The 14,567-nt window shown below is 42.4% G+C and overlaps 1 protein-coding gene across 1 annotated transcript in view; it reads right to left on the reverse strand.

Moving 5' to 3' along the window:
• The window catches only part of midn (midnolin), a 30,977-nt gene extending 29,059 nt beyond the window's left edge, over positions 1 to 1,918 (reverse strand). The window contains exon 1 of the mRNA XM_052037515.1: positions 1,395 to 1,918. The gene's annotated coding sequence lies outside the window, so the exon portion shown is untranslated. The remainder of the gene's footprint in view (positions 1 to 1,394) is intronic.
• Positions 1,919 to 14,567: the final 12,649 nt, after the last annotated feature.

The following is a 14,567-nucleotide window of genomic DNA, read 5'->3' on the forward strand; positions in this document are numbered from 1 at the left end:
TTCAAAAAAGACTGCGACGCCTGCCACGTGACAGCAGCAGAATCCCGCCCCCTCCTCCCCCTCTTCTTCCCCCCCCCCCCCCACACACACATAGTGTGTACCTGAATTGAAATACGCAATGAATCGAGAGAAACAAAGGGTCAACCTGATGTTCTGCGAGGGGCAAACGTTTGTTAAAATCCTTTTTGGAACTCTGCAAAAGCATTTCATTAAAGAACTAGCACTGTTCGCACGTCCACCTCCCTCGCAGGCGAGAGGCTGAATTCAGGGATCGATTGCTGAAAGTCTCGATTTTCGTTCATATATTTAACCCCCCCCCCAAAAAAAATCAGAATAGCCACGCATTGTGCGGGTGAATTAATCGTACGTGTCTGCACCAGTTCCCAAAGGAAGTAAGCAGGCGCATTTACGACCGAAATACTTGGACAAAAAAAACAAAAAGTTTCATTTTTTAAAAAATCATAATTGACTGTTTGCAAATGCAAGTCAAACCACATTTTCGTCCGTCAATTACTAGCTGTGCGGTTTCACAAATGCTCCCAAAACTTATAACCGATCGCAACATTTTACGAACAAACAATGCCTTTGCTCCGCATGTAGTCGGTATGTTGCAGCTTTAATTTAGCTGACTTAGTTTGGAAGTGTTTTATTTAGATGCAATCTCACAACCCTAGTTAACTATTAAAAAACCGGAATGCTCCCAATTAAATACTTCAAGTGATTACAATTATTACTGTTGGTATCAAAGCAACATTATAAAATGTTCCAATATTTATTATTAGTATATCGTGATTATTAACTAGCACCATAAAGAAAGCCGGATTCGTTTGCATTATCATTGTAGCCGCAGACTGTGGGGGTTGGTACCCGACAGAAATATCTCCAACTCTCCGTAGACGAGCAACAGCGCTCCCTCCTGATCAGTGGGAGTATTGCTTCACCTAACCTGGCGACAATTGACTATATATGAGCATCTAATCAAATGACAATTCTCTATAAACTTTCCTAAATTTCGCGCTGGAAATATCGACCATCTACTGATCCTGACAAGCGAAAATGCGCCGAGTTAAAACTAGTAACATAATTAAGCTGGAGCCCATTCAGAAAATAATTATTGGTACAGTAAAAACAGAGCAATCATTGAACAAGATTCTCTCAATCGGACTGCATATTAAAACTCAGCGAGATAATATATAGCAGCTCGTTATATAAACAGAACGGCTTATCTGAATACTGTTCTTACAGTACCAATAGCATTAGGATTATTTATTCTTGTACTGCACAACTTTTCTCGCAATCTTTCCTATTAAAACCTGATTAATGTTCCACCAGTCAGTTCCATTTAATCCCAGGATACGTATCAGCTATGAAATCTTGTCAATTTAATTGCTTACCAAGTTAATTAAATGGCTTTAATTCTTAGTAATGTCTTCACTTCAAAAGTAAGTTCCCTTGGTTAGAGGTACAAATTGTAAGTTCCTTTAAGCTCGGGCAGAAGGCTGTCGTTCTGAAGTTGCTGCTTGAAGCCTTCAACTGAAGACTGGTCTTGGTATTTAAGGAGTAGATATGACGCCGGCAACCGGGTGTGGTGGGAGGTTGAAATGCAGGGACTGTTCAACGGAGATCAGCAACTAAGGCGGAGCCTTAACACCCCGCTGACATCATCAGCTGGGAGAACCATCAATGAATCACAGTTTAAGCCGCCGCCGAGCAAAGGTTTTCTTCCAGAGATCACGGTTCCTGCTCCGCCAAGCAGAATCCAATACTTTTGGCTGCTGTATAATTGGAGTAGGGGGGAGCTAGCCCTGTGCTAGTTGGTGGCGCCCTGGGCGCTTCGCAGTCTTTCGATAAAGGCCATAGTTACGCGATTACGTGGTGAGTTGGTGTCATAACAAACAGTTTCTCAGTCACACCTGGGAGATTACTAACGCACTTCTTGCACCGTGTTTGTCTTTACCAGGGACGTCACAAATTAAACACTTCCCAAAAAACTGATTCCAATTAATTATAGTATTTGTGTAAATATTTTCTGCTACCTTGCTGTAACTCTGGTTTCCTGTTTTAAAAAAATCTAACGTATTCAGTCTGCTCCTCAAACACATCCAGTATTCTGTGCTAAATTGAATGCGGAATTAATTTTACGTCAAGATTTCTTATTTGGCGATAATAATCAGCAGTTTAACTTTAGAGTGCAGCAATTGCGCCAATAAATATTATTGCATAGTCCCTCTTTCGTATTATATATTATTTAAACAAGGAAAGGGAGTAATACTTGCACGCTTAGTTGACGATCTCAAAACAGTTTAACAAAACAACGTCCTCCGTGACTCACAATTTACTGTCATTTTAAAGTCAGCACTTTGGGGAAAGGATCGAGAATAGGCGTTCCTCTTCCTGGCAGTGATGGCTAACTGAGGCACATTTTTCACATTGTTAAGTCATTCCCCTGTTTGTATTCGACCGCTGCTTTAGTACAGAGTGTGCAGACTTCTAAAACAAGGACTCATCCATAAAATCTGCACAATGCATAAAGTTCATCCCTTTTTTTTGAAAAAAAGCATAGTCCATGCAGAAAATGTGACCGTCCCACTGCCGACCTGCTTGTGGGCTGTTCCGATTTTGATGCATGAACTAAATGTAGAAACATTAAAACAAAATGAACATAACTCCACTATTACTCAGAAGAGGGTGGTCCAGGAGACATATTTCTGAGATGTTTATTGAAGATATTATTAATATGTACTTTACTCACGTGGCTAGAATTTTGTCATAGGTTGCGTGATGAATAAAATGGTCGTTTTATCCAAGAACATAGGAATGGGCTATTAGTAAGGAATTTATGTGAGTAATTGAGAAAGGGTCGCGGTTGAAGTCAAGAACTGTCAGTAAAAACATGCAGTAAGTACCGAGCGCACAGTGCGGCTACAGCTCCTGAACCGACAACCTCACGGCTGAATCACTGCCAGTCGTTTCGCTCCTGTCCACAATGAACAGACGGTGACAAATCCGGCAAACTAATGTCTCTGTGGAACTGATTCACGAAGGAATTCTGATCAGGCAGTTCTTAAGCACGATAATGCAAAACAGAAAATGCAGGAAACTCTCAGCAAGTCAGGCAGCGTCGGTGGAGTCAATGTTTAAGCTCTGAGGCTCTTCTTTAGAGTTTCCAAACTAAAACGAACTCTGTTTCTCTCCCCGCAGACGCTGCCTGACCTGCTGAGTGTTCCCTGCATTTTCTGTTTTTATTTCAGATTCCCAGCATTTGCAGGCTTTCTAGTTTCCTCAAGCAAGATAAGTCTTGTGAATGTGTTTCTCGGTGTTTAAAAAGGGACGAGGCCTTGGTCAAAGTGTGTAAAAATTCTGAAGACCCAGTTCCTTGCCCAGATCTCCTGATATCTATTATTCAAATCATATGGGTCTTTATTCCATCCTGTTTGATTGTGACTGTAGTATCTTATTTCCTCCCATGCACCTCTCTTTCTCTCCACTACCGTCATCTCAGCCAACCCTTCCTGCTCCAGTACCTCTGGCCTTGATCCCATTTCCAACACCCTGCTCTCTATTCATTGCTACCCCACCCATCCCAACATAACTAGCACTTATGCAGGAAGAGCGGCTCCTATCCTTATGCAGGAACAGCTGCTCCTATACTGCATGGCCATTTCCACTGTCCCCCAGCTTTGTGCACCCTTATACTGATTGTCCATTTGCAGGACAAGTTCAAGTTTATAGACGTACATGCACAGGGGATAAATGCTGTGAAAATTAGCTTTTTGCAGCAGCAGCACAGTACATTACAAGACAAGGACAAAGATAAGAATGGAAGCTTATATTAACATCAATTATACACAACTTGCATATGTGCAGAAATTAAACAACAAAGTAAACTTTCCAACACAGCCTAATTCTACTGCTGCAGAGATTTATAGGAATGGGAGCAATCAGCAGCAAAGGATAGCCATTCTTTGCAGCAAACCTAGTAGCTAAAAGAGATACAGAACATTGTACGTTACAGCACGGTACAGGCCCTTTGGTCCACAATGTTGTGCCGACATTTTATCCTGCTCTAAGATCTATCTAACCCTTCCCTCCCACATAGCTCACATGTCTCATCCCATGAGGTCAGTATTTCACACTCAGCTTTGCTGGGGATACTACCATATTTTCCACTGTTAATTCTTCCAATCTTGACTGCCACAGCCAATCCTGCACAGGATTCTGTGTCTCTTACATTGCTGTTAATGCTGATGATGATCCTGTGGTTACTGAGTCTATAAGCCAGTGAACCAGACTTCCCTTCTCAATCCGTTGCTTCTGCTTGGTTGCTGCTGTGTGGCTGACCACTGGTGTTTGTCTGCAGAAGGCTGGCAGCAGGTTAAGCATGGCTGCCTCTTTACGGTGAGCTGACATCTGGTACTTAGCTGGCAATGAGGTTAGCTGACAGTTCCAGGTCTCTGTTTTCTGTTCTGCTACTGGCAGCGTTGATTGCCTGTGACTCTGCAGAGTTAGCCTATTTGTTTCCCCTTCGTCATCAACTTATTGATCAGGAAACCTTTTCAAACTAGCAGGCACAGTAGTGTAACGGTTAGCAATATGCTTTACAGCGCCAGCGACCCGGGTTCAAATCCGGCCACTGTCTGTAAGGAGTTTGTACGTTCTCCCCGTGTCTGCGTGGGTTTCCTCTGGTTCTCCGGTTTCCTCCCACATTCCAAAGACATACAGGTTAGGAGCTGTGGGCATGCTATGGTGGCGCCGGAAGCATGGTGACACTTGCGGGCTGCCGCCAGAACACTCTACGCGAAAAGATGCATTTCACTGTGTGTTTTGATGTGCATGTGACTAATAAAGAAACCTTATCTTATGGTTCCCAAGACATGCTTACTGGAGCAGCACTCAAAGGAGCTGGAGGAACTCAGCAGGTCAGGTAGCATCTATGGAGGGAGATGGACAGTTGACATTTTGGGTCGAGACCCTTCTTCAAGACTCTGACATCTGGACTTAGCTCTGACAGCTGGTCCTGATGAAGGGTCGTGACCCGAAACGTTGACTGTCCATTTCCCTGGACAGATGCTGCCTGACCTACTGAGTTCCCCCAGCTTCTTTGTGTGTTGCTGCAGATTTCCGGCATCTGCAGTCTCTTGTGTCTCCATATGCTTACTGGATTTTATTCTGACTCTCATTGCCATTCTTTCTGAGCCCATTCACAGTGTGATATATGTTGTGATGCACTTTGCATATGTGCATGGCTTACAATTTGATAGCTATGCTGTCTGTGCACAGCAATGGACGCTGTAATTAGTTCGACAGTACTTGCTCTTGTCATATAAAATAGAGACCGCAGTTACTGAAATCTGGAGCAACACACAAAGCGCTGGAGGAACTCAGCGGGCCAGGCAGCATCTGTGGAAGGAGATGGACAGTCGACATTTTGGGTCGAGACCTTTCATCTGGACAAAGAAAGAAGGGAGATAGTCAGTATAAAAAGTTGGAGGGAAGGGTTGGAGCGATCAGCAATCACATCCCAACTTCTGACTCTCCCCCCTCCCTCATCTGCCTATCACCCCCCCCTCACCTGGATCCCCCTATCTCCTGCCAGCTCTTGCTCCACCCCTTCCCGCCGCCATTTTATACCACCTACCTCCCCTCTTTCTTTCAGTCCAGATGAAGGGTCTCGACCTGAAACGTTGACTGTCCATTTCCCTCCACAGATGCTGCCTGACCTGCTGAGTCCCTCCAGCGTTTTCTGTGTTGCTCTAGGAATAGAATAGAACCTGTCTACAATAGAAGGATGGTGTTCTTTAGCAGTAAGGTCTGGCTACAATATAAAACCATCATGATCTGAAAAGTGGAGCAACAAGCAATTTGCTGGAGGAACTCAGCGGGTCGAGCAGCATCTGTTGGGGGGGGGGGGAGGAATTGCCGACGTTTTGGGTCGAAACCCTGCATCAGGACCCTTCGTTCAGGTTTCGACCCAAAATGTCGACAATTCCTCTCTCCCCCACAGATGCTGCTCAACCCGCTGAGTTCCTCCAGCAGATTGTTTGTTGCTCCAGGTTCCAGCATCTGCAGTTGCTTGTGTCTACACCATATGAAAATTAAAGTTGTCACTCCCTTCTTGCAGCATTAATATGCAAAGACATCTTTGTTCTAGAAACTAGATAAACTTGCTGCAGAAGCTACATTCTTTTGCCAAAGAATTTGCTTTGGACTTACATGGAAAATGCCTGCAAGGTTTACAGAATTCATGGTATCAGTCTGCACTGTATTTAGTGTTAGCTGTTAAAAGTGTGATGATGGTTTTAAGGCTACTAACTCATTAAGGACAGAGTCATATGACCTGCTGTGTCAGCAGTTGTCTGAGGAGACTTGCTCAGCCAGTTTGGAGAGGTTCTTGGAATAAAGAATTATGCTTTTACCAGAGCTTCTGAGTCTGTTTAGTTCCTCAGCCACACAGATACACAAAGCCAGAACACTACACTGGCAACAGGGCTGTGAGACTATGGGAAGTGAGATTAGGTGAGTTTAATGACTTTGCAAGTAAGCAAGAAAGGTCTAGAGATATGCAAAGAGCAGACCATGTAAACAGGGAGGTCAAGCACCAGCCGCAATCATCCGTAGGCTTGGAGAGCATCTGAAGAGATGGGGAGATGTCTAATTGGAATGCATGGAACTGAATTTCCACCAATATTATTACAGAGGTAACAGGAGATAGCAATAGTGATAAAGTCACCAGTGAGTGAAATAAAGCCATCCTGCAGTGGAAATGAATTCAGTTACTTATCCCACATTAGTTAATTTACTGTTAACCTGCAGCTCCATCGATGACCAGTTCAACAAGGTTGTTGCAATGGAAGGATGCCATTTTAATCCAGAGTCCTCAGAAACAATTGGAATTGGTTTATTATTGTCACATGTACCAAGGTACAGTTTGCCTTGCATACCGTTCATACAGATCAATTCATTACACAGTGCATAGAGTAGTACAAAGTAAAACAATAACAGAATGCAGAATAAAGTGTAACAGCTACAGAGAAAGTGCAGTGCAAGTGGACAATAAGGTGCAAAGTCATAACAAGGTAGATTGTGAGGTCAAGAGTCCATCTTATCGTACTAGGGGACCATTCAATAGTCTTATAACAGTGGGATAGAAGCTGTCCTTGAGCCTGGTGGTACATGCTTTCAGGCTTTTGTATCTTTTGCCCAATGGGAGGGGGGAGAAGAGAGAATATCCAGGGTGGGTGGGGCCCTTGATTATGTTGCCTGCTTTACTGAGGCAGCACAAAGTATAGAGAGAGTCCATGGAGGAGAGGCTAGCTCCCATGATGTGCTGAGCTGTGTCCACAGCTCTCTGCAGTTTCTTGCAGTTATGGGCAGAGCAGTTGGCATACCGAGCCGTGATGCATCTAAATAGGATGCTTTCTATGCTGCACTGATGAAAATTGGTGAGGGCATTACAAATTGGGCATTACAAATGTGGAATCTGTAAGCAAGTGCCTGGGGAAATGACAACTGGTCTCACTGTTGAATTAAAGAATTTGTTCCTCCACTGTAAGCTTGGCAAATTTTCAGATCATGCACTATGAGATCAACTCCTAAGTGCCAAGAGCATACACTGACCAACCTCTTAAGTAAAACAGAGCTTACAACTGAAGAGACACGTGAGGTTGTAAGTGGAAGGCTTTTAAAAGTTCAGAACCAGCATGTTCCTGTTAGAGGGTATTGGTATGGTTTATTATTGTCACTTGTACCGAGGTACAGTGAAAAACTTGTCTTGCATACCGATCGTATAGGGCAATTCATTATACCATGCAGTTACATTGAGTGAGTACAGAGTGCATTGAGGTAGTACAGGTAAAAACAATAACAGTACAGAGTAAAGTGTCACAGCTACAGAGAAAGTGTAGTGCAATAAGGTGCAAGGTCACAACGAGGTAGATCGTGAGGTCAGAGTCCATCTCATAGTATAAGGGAACCGTTCAATAGTCTTATCACAGTGGGGTAGAAGCTGTCCTTAAGTCTGGTGGTACGTGCCCTCAGGCTCCTGTATCTTCCACCTGATGGAAGAGAAGAGGAGAGAATGACCTGGGTGGGTGGGGTCTTTGATTATGTAAGGCTGGCCGTATTAGGGAACCCTGGCTGATGAGTGATACTGAGACTCTGGTCAGAAAAAAGGACACATATGTCAGGTTTAGGCAGCAGGGATCAAGCAAGCCCCTTGCAGAGTATTAAGGGATGTAGCAGTATGCTTAAGGAAGAAATTAGGAGGAGAAAAAGAGGACATGTGACATCTCTGGCAGATAAGGTAAAGGGAATCCTAAAAGATTCCATGTATATTAAGAGCAAGAGAGTAACTAAGGAGAGAATAGGTTCCCTAAAGGATCAGTGTGGTAATCTATGTGTGGAGCCATGGAAGGTGGATGAGGTCTTAAATGAATTCTTCTCATCTGCATTTACCATGGAGAAGGCCATGGAAGTTAGTGAGTTCAGGAAAAAGAACAGTGATATCCTAAAACATATTGACATTGTCAAAGAGGAGATGTTGGCAATCTTGAAGCATATAAATCCCTGGGGCCTGACCAGGTTTAACCTAAGACATTGTGGGAGGCAAGAGAAGAAATTGCTGGGGCCCTGGCAGAGATTTTTGTATCTTTGTTAGCCACTGGTGAGGAACTGAAAGACTGGAGGGTGGCTAATGTTGTGTTTAAGAAGGGCTGCAAGGACAAGCCAGAGAACTACAGGCCGGTGACCCTTACAGCAATGGTGGGAAAGTTACCGGAAAAGATTCTAAGGGACAGAATCTACCAGCATTTGCAAGGGCAAGGATAGACTAAGGATGTCAACATGGCTTTCTGTGTGGGAAATCATGCCTCATGAATTTGATTGCGTTTTATGAAGAGGATGAGGGCAGAGTGGTGGACATTGCCTACATGGACTTTAGCAAGGCCTTTGGCAAGGTCTTGCATGGTAAAATGGTCCAGAAGGTCAGAACACATGGGATCCAGGGTGAGCTAGCCAATTGTGTACAAAATTGGTTTGGTGGTAGGAAGCAGAGGTGGCAGTGGAGGGTTGTTTTTCAGATTGGATGCCTGTGACCAGTGGTGTACTGCAAGGATCAGGGCTGGCTCCCCTGTTGTTCTCATGTATTATTAATGATTTGGATGGGAATATCAGTGGCATGATTAGTAAGTTTTCAAATGATACCCAAGATTGCTGGTATAGTAGAACAATGGAGAAGGTTGTCTAAGGTTACAACAGGATATTGATCAACTAGGAAAGTAGGCAAGGAAATGGTGGATGAAATTTAACTCAGACAACATTGTGGGCCGAAGGGCCTGTTCTGTGCTGTACTGTTCTATGTTCTATATGTTCTAACTATAAAGCAGTGCATTTTCAGAAGTTAAACCAGAGCAGGACCTACACAGTGAATGGCAATGGCTTGGGGATGTCATTGAATAGAGAGACCTAAGGGTCCAAATACGTAGTTCCTGGAAAGTGGCAACACAGGTAGACAAGGTTTCACCACCTTGGCATGTGGCATGCTTACCTTCATTGGCTTTGGCCTTGCATACAGAAGTGGGGACATCATGTTACGGTTGTACGGGATGGTGGTTAGACGGGACTTGGCATATTGTGTGCAGTTTTGGTCACTATGCTATAGGAAGGATGTGCTTAAACTGCAATAATGTTCATATTCAAGAAAATAACTTAGAGTGTGGTGAGATTGTGGAACTTGCAACCGTAAGAGTGGTTGAGTAGATGGCATTTAAAGGGAGAGCAGATCACTATATAAGGGAAAAGGGAAAGCAAAAATATCATTGGTAGATTTAGATTGAGGAGAGGTGGGAGAGATTTGAGTGGAGCATAAATGTTGCCATGGACTATTTGGGCTGAATGGCCTGCTCCTGTGCCAGAAGTTTCCATGAGTCCGTAGATTCTGTGCCATACGTCCTATGTTAATGAAAGAAACTTAGGTTGCACTAGAATGGCGAAGATGGGGTGGACTTTTTAGGTCATTGGTCAATAGCACAAGTGGAGCAACAGGTAAAGCTGCTGCCTCTCAGATCCTGTGACCCAGGTTCATTCCTGACTAGTGCTGTCTGTATGAAGTTTGCATGTTGTTCCTATGACTGCATGGGTTTCTCCCTGGGTGCTTGGGATTCTGCCAATGTCCCAAAGGCCTGGTAGGTTAATTGGTTGCTGTAAATTACCTCTGGTGTAGGTGGGTAGGTGGCAAGAGAATCAGAGGGGAGTTGATGAGCATGTGAGAGAGAATAGGTTACAGGGAAAAAAGTGGGGGAATGCACTGATTGGATTGCTCTGAGAGCTGGCATAGAGTCGATGGGGCAAATGGCCTTCTCCTGTGTTAATATGAAAATGGGCTTCAATCATAAAAGACTGGGCAGATGTGCCATCTGGTCTGCCTTGCCTGAAGCTGCTGTTGTTTCTATTGTGGAGGCAATTGGCAGGGGAGGAATCGGAGACCAGCGTGCTTCTTTAGTACAGGTGGGGTGGGGGTTTGGAAGCTGCAAGATTATTTTGGGAGCAGGGGATTGAAGACAAGCAGGTGAGAGGATGGAGTGAGGCTGGCTGGGGAGGGGAGGTAAAATGCTGGTTTAGAGGGTTGGGGGAGGTTGGCTGGAGATCAGGGAATGTCTGTGGATATTTTAATTCTTTCACCTGTTCAACTCTGCAGCCCTCAGACGGTTTTTACCTCAGGAGCACCACCAGAATAACCCAACAGTCAGTGCTCCAAAGGAACAAAGCATAGGAAACAACGCACACAAAATGCTGGAGGAACTCAGCAGGTCAGGCAGCATCTATGGAGGAAAATAAACAGTTGACATTTCAGGTCGAGACCCTTCATCAATCTCCATAGACGCTGCCTGACCTGCTGAGTTCCTCCAGCATTTTTGTGTGTGTTGCTCCAGGTTCCAGCATCTGCAGAATCTCTTGCGTCTCCAAAGTATAGGGAAATATGTTAACCCATACACTCCTGATGTGAAAACTACGTGAGGCTGATTGACTACTGTAAATTACCCCTTATTAAAGGGAATGGAGTTCAAGGGAGGCTGATGGACGTGAGAGAGAATAAGTTTGCAAGGCTGCAGGGAGATAAGTAAAGGGGGAATGGGTATTTGCTCTGTTCGGAAGCCAGGATAACCCCGCTGGGCTGAATGGCTTCCTACTGCGTTGCAATAAGTGAGTAAGTATCACAAGAGTGACCAGTCGCTTTAAGAAAGTGGTTTATTCCAGAACAAAAGAACAAATTTAAATTGCATAATACTCAATAAAACTGCATTATGCAATTGAATTTCTTAGCAATGGAGTTTACTCAAATGCCTTTCATGGAATGTCAATGCTCCACTGTGGATTTTTTTAAAATGATAAACGAGACCTATAAAGGAAGCTTCATTTTTGGAGTAACTACCAAGGCTTAGGGAACAAATTTCATGCTAACAAAAAATGCAAATCATAAATCTCTGAATCAATCTCTGAGTGTGTTGGCACCTTCATGGTTAAAAGAGTAAACCAGTAGGAAGGCTATGATCGAAACATCAACACAAAAAGTAGTGGCCTCAGGATGGACGATGTTGATTCCTTGGATCAAAAGCCACAGTTTGAATGGAGTCAGAATGTGATTATAACGGATTTGGAATAGCATGTACTCTCCAAGATGGATTTGAAATAAGGCGAGGATTTCAATGATGGAAAGAGAGAGATGCTTTTGCTGAAGTCATATTTAATACAACATGCATTTCCACAGCATATTTTAAATAATAGAGTTCCAACAGTTCATTGGAATACCATTTGCCACACAAACATAAAAGGAAATATTAGAGCAGGTTTATCAAATGTTTTAAAACACATCTTAAGGAGGAGTATGGGGGTAGATTTCAGAATCTTTCAGAGCTTGCAACCTTGCAAATCAAAGGCATACTGGACCACTGTAAATCAGGAATTTATGAGGCAAGAACTGGAGGAGTACAAGGATCTCAAAGGGTTGTAGGACTGGTGAAGGCTACAAAAACAAGGAGTACTTAGACATGGAAAACAAGGATCAAAAGTCATACATTGATGTGTTTTCCTGGCTGAGCAGTAACAGGTTAATTACCATGGTGAACAAGACCTGAGATTGAAGAGCTGGCAGTGGCTTGGGAAGTATAAGGGAGGAGACAATTTGTTATCGAAACAGGGAAAATGTGCTGGACCATCTAATGCCACTGTTCTGCAGAGAAATAAGAGATTTTGACATTATTAATGGGAGAGTCAGAATGCAGGAGGTTTGGATATTGCAAAACACTGTGGTAAATCAAAGCAGTCTTGAGTATTAACCCTTTCTTTGTGTTTTATTATCAAAGATTATTCAAAAGCTAATTTGGCAATTATTATATCTTACCTGATCTGATATTGCAAAAGCATTCTCATTTTAATAGTGTTTAGCTACTTCCATTGTGCTGATTAAAATAATTCTACTCAATGGTATCACTGCGATGAGCAATGTTCTAAAATAAGTTATATTGGCTAGTGACATAGTCTCCACATAGAGAGTAAGGAGTAATCCTAGTAAAAGTCTGGTTAAGTGGATTAGATGCAAACATCATTTACTTTATCTTGAAGTCACCCAGTCTGTCCTCATTTTTTTTTAGAAACTTTTTATGTCTATATTCATAACGGAAACTGCTGGAATCGACTTATCACACTGTTATTACACATCCACTCCTGGTGCTTTGGCACTTCAATTGTTGGGAGATCTCACTATAGTGAGGCAGGTTAGCAATTTTAAATGAGAACATAAGAATTTACAATGGGAAAAGATGGCAGGAAATGCATGCAGTTGTAAGATTTTTAATTTATTAAATTTCACTGCTAGGGTTACCTTCCATCCAGTTTTTAGCTGGACAGTTTATTTCCTTTGTGCAGGTTGGTGTGTTTTTTATTAGCTGTTAATGTAAAAGGAGCAAGGTAGTACTTGGTTCTCCATGGATCCTTATAATCAAATATCATAAGGCTTACATTTAAATTTGGAAACCAGACTCTTGACACTTATTTCCAGAGACTCAGGAAGTTCATTGCACCCAGCAGAGAATGGCTCACACTCCAATGAAGATTAATCTTAACTGTAGATACTACACAACCATTGACATCATTGGCTTTGATTCAATTCTTAGACCTGTTTTTTGTTCCTAACCTTTTTAAGGTCTTGGATTTGCTAAAAGATAGCACCTTATTCATTGCTTGCACAACCTGCTGATTATTTCTTCTCATATTTTTGACTTATTACAGTTTAATAATCCAAGTGTCCAAATTATTTAATTGCTAAACTATTGTATGTTAACATATATTGTATTTTCAGTGAATCACTGATCTGATAAAACAAATTTAACATACTGTATTCAGTTTTGCAAAGAAAGGTAAATTGTCAGAAAAGCTGTCAAATCAGATTTACTGGAGGATAGAAATATAAACTGGAGCAAATTTGCATTGGAACTGTACAGAGAAAAGGGAAGTTAATGTAATCCCTACATTAGCCTGTCTTTACAGATGTTGATTGACCTTGAAAAGAAAAGTACTTAGATTTGTATTGCATCTTACACACAGCGAAGTATTTCAAAGTTCTTTAATGAGCATGGTAGAAAACTGAATTTCACTTTTGTATCAAGTTTATACAGATTGTGAAGTGCTGGTAACCTTTGGAAAGACAGCACTCATTTTTGCTTCCGTGTGAATGCTCCCATATTTAAGTGGGCACATGCCTTTAAATTCTGAAGACTGCATTAAAAGGCTGACAAATGTGTAAATATTCCTATCTTTATCCACCTCCCAAACTTGGTCCACTCTGAGCACACCATGTGACGGGGGGCAATCTTGAGAAATCTTTCTCTGCTTGAGCCAGCAAGTGTTACGAGAAGAAAGCTACAGCCAGATATTGATGCGTTGTTGTACAGCCACGGTCTGTTTTGTGCAGCTTGCCAAACCGAGACAGAAAACTGCTGCCAGTATTAGTTTTGCTGCACACTTGGGCTGGATCCAATCAAAACAAAGAAAGGCTTTTGCTCATTTTGGGGAACACTCAGGCAAGCTGCAGGCTCTGCTTGTCAATGAGCAACACTCTTGGAAGCTGCTTTTATTGTGTACCCATGTCACTGACAGATGACTATACCTTGCTAGCATTAGTTAGTGCATATCTAATTTCTAACATTTTACTGCTTTTCACCTCATTAAATTTATCTGAAGCATTTAATGCCTGTTATAGTTGATATTACATTCACAATAATTTTATGAAGGGATGGTGTCCCAGGTAGCCAAAGACATTATTTATATCTTTAGGAACCGCATCCTAAAGCTGGAAAGTAGATATTGAACTGCTGACCTGTCCTGCTATTGTTTTCTCATTTCAAACCTGTGAATAGTTTTATTTGAATGGTGCAAACGTGATACCCCACTTGGTAAAAACAGCACACACAGGACTTTCAAGTATCACACAACAAATTACTGCTGGGTCAGAATAAAACTATCTTATGTAACAAGAATGAAAATAAGCCAAACTAAATCACCTTGGATACTCT

This window comes from Pristis pectinata, chromosome 24 (assembly GCF_009764475.1).
Source record: "Pristis pectinata isolate sPriPec2 chromosome 24, sPriPec2.1.pri, whole genome shotgun sequence".
Classification (NCBI taxonomy): domain Eukaryota; kingdom Metazoa; phylum Chordata; class Chondrichthyes; order Rhinopristiformes; family Pristidae; genus Pristis; species Pristis pectinata.